Here is a 6,722-nt window from a genome sequence, read left to right as displayed (position 1 = left end):
GCCTGCTTCCTTTAATTCTTTCTCCATGGTCCTTCGCCAGGTTTCTTTGGGTCTTCCGCACTATACCCATGATAATATTCATCAAACATTAACAACAGGATATTTCTAACAAGAACAAACCAGCTGAGACGTCAAATGGAAATAAAGATAAAAGGGAGTAAATCTGACTCATGAATGAACAACACAAAACAAACGACGTTTCGGCGCCATTTACAAATTTTCACCTATAATATCATTATGACAATCTAATATAAATATTTTGTGTTTTGTATTTTGTGTTTACTTGAAAAAGGCCAAAGGCCGAAACGTCGTTTGTTTGGTGTTGTTCATTCATGAGTCAGAATTCCTCGCTATATCTTTATCTCCATTTTATTGACTCATTTAGGCACCTCTGGTTATTAGTTTTGAGACATCAAAATAACGAAATCAACAACAAAACAATCATAACAACAACTCCAAATAATAACAACAGAAACAACTGCAACAACAAGAAAAACAACAGCAAGAACAATATAAACAACAAAAACCTGATAACAATAACAGCAACAAATACAACGATAGCCGCATTAACAATAGCATAAACAAGAAAAGAAGGACAATTATCAAAACAACAAAAGCATCATCAACAAGAACAATAAAATCAAAAATAAACAATGGAAAATATCACTAACAACAGGAAAAACGACGAATAAGAACCAAATAAAAACAGCAATAAAAAAAACAACAAAGAAAAAACAAAGAAAAGCAACAACACGAATGACGACAAAAACTATAAAAGCAGCTGAAAACAACATCAACTACAGTAAACAAAAACAGATGCAATAGCAATTGCTAGAACAAAAACAACAACGACAATGACAACAACAGGGACAACAAAACAAACATGAACAAGAAGAACAACAAAAATAACAACATAACAATAATTATAACACTAACTAGAACAACAAGATCAACAGTAGCAACATCAACGAAAAAAAAAAAACAGCAATAACAACAATAATAATTATATGAATAACAATAACAACAATAATAATGATATGAATAACAATAACAACAATGATAATGATATGAATAACAATAACAACAATAACAATGATATGAATAACAATAACAACAATAATAATGATATGAATAACAATAATAACAATAACAATGATATGAATAACAATAACATAATAACAATGATATGAATAACAATAACAACAATAATAAAGATATGAATAACAATAACAACAATAACAATGATATGAATAACAATAACAACAATAATAATGATATGAATAACAATAACAACAATAATAATGATATGAATAACAATAACAACAATAACAATGATATGAATAACAATAACAACAATAATAATGATATGAATAACAATAACAACAATAACAATGATATGAATAACAATAACAACAATAATAATGATATGAATAACAATAACAACAATAAAAATGATATGAATAACAATAACAACAATAATAATGATATGAATAACAATAACAACAATAATAATGATATGAATAACAATAACAACAATAATAATGATATGAATAACAATAACAACAATAATAATGATATGAATAACAATAACAACAATAACAATGATATGAATAACAATAACAACAATAACAATGATATGAATAACAATAACAACAATAGCAATGATAGGAATAACAATAACAACAATAATAATGATATGAATAACAATAACAACAATAACAATGATATGAATAACAATAACAACAATAACAATGATATGAATAACAATAACAACAATAATAATGATATGAATAACAATAACAACAATAACAATGATATGAATAACAATAACAACAATAATAATGATATGAATAACAATAACAACAATAACAATGATATGAATAACAATAACAACAATGATAATGATATGAATAACAATAACAACAATAACAATGATATGAATAACAATAACAACAATAACAATGATATGAATCACAATAATAACAATAACAATGATATGAATAACAATAACAACAATAACAATGATATGAATAACAATAACAACAATAATAATGATATGAATCACAATAACAACAATAACAATGATATGAATAACAATAACAACAATAACAATGATATGAATAACAATAACAACAATAATAATGATATGAATAACAATAACAACAATAACAATGATATGAATAACAATAACAACAATAATAATGAAATGAATAACAATAACAACAAGAGCGACCCCAATCCGTGACCAGTCCTGCCAAGGCTCAGTCCTGACATGTTCCTTGGCTACTGCTATAGCTGGTCAGTTCGACACCAAAACGGTCATAGCCGTCGCCGTAGCCATATTGTAACACCCACAACATCTCTCTCTCTCTCTCTCTCTCTCTCTCTCTCTCTCTCTCTCTCGCTCTCTCTCTCTATCTATCTATCTATCTATCTATCTCTCTCTCTCTATCTATCTATCTATATATATATCTCTGTCTATCTATCTCTATCTCTCCCTACCTCTCTCTCTCTCTATCTCTCTGTCTCTATCCCTCTCTATCTCTATATTATCTATCTATCTATCTATCTATCTATCTATCCATCTCTCTCTATCTCTATCTCTCTATATCTATATCTCTGTCTTGAAGAAGAAGAAGAAGAAGAAGAAGAAGAAGAAGAAGAGAAGAAGAAGAAGAAGAAGAAGAAGAAGAAGAAAGAAGAAGAAGAGAAGAAGAAGAAAGAAGAAAGAAGAAGAAGAAGAAGAAGAAGAAAAGAAGAAGAAGAAGAAAAGAAGAAGAAGAAGAAAGAAGAGAAGAGAAGAAGAAGAAGAGAAGAAGAAAGAAGAAGAAGAAGAAGAAGAAGAAGAAGAAGAAGAAGAAAAGAAGAAGAAAAGAAGAAGAAGAAAGAAGAAGAAAGAAGAAGAAGAAAAGAAGAAGAAGAAGAAGAAGAAGAAGAAGAAGAAGAAGAAGAAGAAGAAGAAGAAGAAGAAGAAGAAGAAGAAGAAGAAGAAGAAGAAGAAGAAGAAGAAGAAGAAGAAGAAGAAGAAGAAGAAGAAGAAGAAGAAGAAAGAAGAAGAAGAAGAAGAAGAAGAAGAAGAAGAAGAAGAAGAAGAAGAAGAAGAAGAAGAGAAGAAGAAGAAAGAAGAAGAAGAAGAAGAAGAAGAAGAGAAAAGAAGAAGAAGAAGAAGAAGAAGAAGAAGAAGAAGAAGAAGAAGAAGAAGAAGAAGAAGAAGAAGAAAAGAAGAAGAAGAAGAAGAAGAAGAAGAAGAAGAAGAAGAAGAAGAAGAAGAAGAAGAAGAAGAAGAAGAAGAAGAAGAAGAAGAAGAAGAAGAATATAATATATGAATACACTAACATTATTCAAATCAAATCTTCAGAACGTTTCTTTCAAGTTGGAGGAAGGAAACAAACATTTAAGAAGGTCCTCAGCTCATAATTTTATTTATAAAGACCCCATGCTATCGTCCTTGAATGGACAACGGTCAACCGGTACCATTTGACCCCAGCTTCAATCACGTCCACTCCTGCAGTGTAAAAATAACGAATATAAAAGTTTTCGGACAATGGTGACCCTTGTTACGGGGTTTACCTGCAGCGTGTGTTTTATTGTTTGACCGTGTTCGCCTCCGTCCATTCAGAACATAATTTTGCTTGACTGTACAAATAGTATTTTCTCTTACACCGCCAAAACACATTTTATGTTTCATTTGATTTTGGCCAGGAAAATGTCACTTCAATTATCGATCGATAAGGATGAATACCCCACCCCCAACTTGCGGAAATGTGTAATACCAGAAAACTGAAATTTTAAAAATAAATCTCTGATTTGATTTGAGTTTCATCTTAAATTACTGATATTGAGAGTTTAAAAAAATGGTGTGGCCAAAATGAAAAAACAAATTAACAATTTTGACATTGTCAGTGTAAGACACTTTTGAACCAGAGGTACACGTTCATTCAGGATGTGTGAGTATATTGCAAAAAAAAAAAATAATAATAAATGTATTTGTTTGTGCGGCTATGTGGTCTAATGGTATGACACTGGCTTTCGGATCGGAAGGTCCTGCCTGGGTTCGAGCCTCGCTCGGCGCATAATTGAGTCCTTGGAAAAGCCTCTTTACTCACATTCATTCTCTCACCGTAACCAAGTGTAAAATGAGTACCTGACCGTTAACAGCATTGTCTCTATCGGAAAAAAATTGTAAATAGCCTAACAGGCGTCATGTCTCGTTCTGTGTTGCTGATCTCATCTTGCCAAAATACATATTATAGATCGTATGCGCTTGGTTAAAAAGCTCACAACATTGCCATCCGGAAGTATAATGGACCAACACACAAAAAAAACATGAACTGTTATAGTCTGGTTAATACACTTTAGTGAGAATTAACCGTAAACAAAAAGAAAGAAATGAGTGACGTCATATTCATACTATCTATAGATAGTTCGAAGATGACGTCACTCAGGTCTTTGTTATTGTTTTTTGCCATCCGCATTTATGAGTAATGCTCACTGAACTGTATTAACCTGACTATAAACGTTCATGGATACACACAGTTTTGTGTGTTGGTCCGTTATACTTCCGGATGCAATGTTATGAGCTTCTCAGTCAAGCGCATACTATCTATAGGATTCTTCCGAGACAAGTGTTGATGAATGGTGTAGTTTGTCCAAAATTGGATTCAATAGCCTGATGTCACGTCGCCCAGCAACGGCGAACAGCGTGGTTCTAAACAAAGAAAATTGGTGCTTTTTATTTGTCATGCAAACTAGAACTTTACATAATATGTCATGTGATCAGAATGTATAACAGCCAAAACATGATCATATTTATAATGTTTTGCTCCTCTGGATACACTTTAATGCTCGTCGGAGAAATATTTCATAAGGGCGTCCGCCATTGTTCCGATAATTTAGAACCAGTTACCAAGACGCCATTGTTTCGATAGTTTAGAACCAGTTACTTATTTACAAAGGGTCATTGCGAGGGAAGTGACGTCATGACTGTTGAACCCAATTGTTTTGTTGTTCTCCAAGATTTTGAACTGTTCTGGACTCTGGGACTTTGTGGTCTTGTTGTCTGGCTATGACATTTATCTTTTGACCAATGGGTTCTAGGTTCCAATCCCTGTCTGATGGCTTGAAGGTTAGTCCTTGGAAACGGAAAGTTACCATGCGTCATTACGAGGGAAGTGACGTCACGACTGTTGAATCCTATTGTAACCATCCTTTCGAAACGGTATAAATACCTAGGTGGTTTAGATTCTGAAAATGGATTTCACAGTTAAAAGAAACAAAGAATAAAGAGAAAACCTCTGGGGCTATGTGGTCTTGTGGTATGACACTCGCTTTCGAATCGGAAGGTCCTGGGTTCGAGCCTCGCTCGCTCGGCGCATAGTTGAGTCCTTGGAAAAGGCTCTTTACTCTCATTCTCCCACCCTCCGTATGGTCACCAAAAACGTTGTCTCTGGTAATTTTTAAAATAGGTGATAGCACCTTCAGGTGTTATAGATGGTAAGAACTTGACGTCACTCAGGTCTTTGTTATTGCTTTTTGCTATCCGCGTTTATGAGTAATTCTCACTAAACTGTATTGACCAGATTATAAACATTCAAATTTACAAAATAGTTTTGTGTGTTGGTCCGTTATACTTCTGAATGGCAATGTTGTTAGCTTCTTAGCCAAGCACATACTATCTTTAATGCTTTTGAAAAGCTCACAGTATGTATAATAAAAATGCATTATGGCTTGCGTAGACTAGAACGGTCTCTGCTTTTTATGTTTACCCAATCAGTACAAATTTAAATGACTATTTCCAGGGGCGTGACTATATTGGTTGATTTGGTGTCTGGCACCGCATCCATCTTTTAAAAATGTATTACAGCATTTTAAAAATATTAAAACTGAGAAATGGTATATACCGCCTCTTACTTCTTTGAGTAAGTCTTTATTTTTTTATTTTTTTTATTTTGTATTTACAAATATAGCATGTTTTAAGCCATTTTCTTCTGATTCTAGCACTACCCTATACTGTAAGCATGCCACGCCACTGTGCCTCTTTCCTTGTTGCGATGAATGGCCTTGAACAAGTCAACGTGCCCCAGTTCACTTTACGACGCTGCTCTGCTCTGCGACTGGCGCCAGACGGATCACAATCACACAAAACTGCGTGTAACCTTTAAATTGTTTTTTGAGAATTAATCACCAACTGGCGGGACCAAAAAAAAAACCCCAAAAAACAATCATATTGAACCGAGTGACGTCAACTTCTTTCATTCAATACACCCTGCCACTGTCCACAGTCACAACAAAAGGTTAAAGGTTACCTACTTTCTTACCATGTCCCAAAACTGTGCGTTCCAGTTCGCGAGACCTCGCGTTGTATTGCATGCTTCTTCTCCTTCCTCTCTTCGCCGTCATAGCGCTCGGCCAGCCAGCCAGCCAGACAGCCACAGTAACACTTGCCTCAAAGTCGGGACCAAATCGCGGACTTTATACTTTATACATACCTAATAACGTAGGTACATTTTATACTGTATAGTAAGTAGTACATCGTATAATAGTAGTTTAGTACTAGTTTACTATCGCTCGAGAGGACTGGATTGTATCGACGGATATCAATTTAATCAATCGATGACTCTTCACTCCAGCATTCATCTATCGCTTTTCGCTGAATATTTCAATGACTATTAGTACGCCAAAACGTTTACTACGCTAGTGTTATCTGTACGTAGTGATTGATA

General features: G+C 33.7%; 1 protein-coding gene across 1 annotated transcript in view; it reads left to right on the top strand.

Moving 5' to 3' along the window:
* The first annotated feature begins 6,422 nt into the window (after positions 1–6,422).
* LOC144981116 (uncharacterized) overlaps positions 6,423–6,722 on the top strand; it is a 60,808-nt gene continuing 60,508 nt past the window's right edge. The window contains exon 1 of the mRNA XM_078929259.1: positions 6,423–6,519. The gene's annotated coding sequence lies outside the window, so the exon portion shown is untranslated. The remainder of the gene's footprint in view (positions 6,520–6,722) is intronic.

The sequence above is a fragment of the Berghia stephanieae genome, chromosome 10 (assembly GCF_034508935.2).
Source record: "Berghia stephanieae isolate SIO BIC M18660-M18661 chromosome 10, UCSD_Bste_1.3, whole genome shotgun sequence".
NCBI lineage: Eukaryota > Metazoa > Mollusca > Gastropoda > Nudibranchia > Aeolidiidae > Berghia > Berghia stephanieae.
Note: the sequence above shows the minus strand (reverse complement) of the source record. Positions and strands in the feature narration are given on the sequence as shown.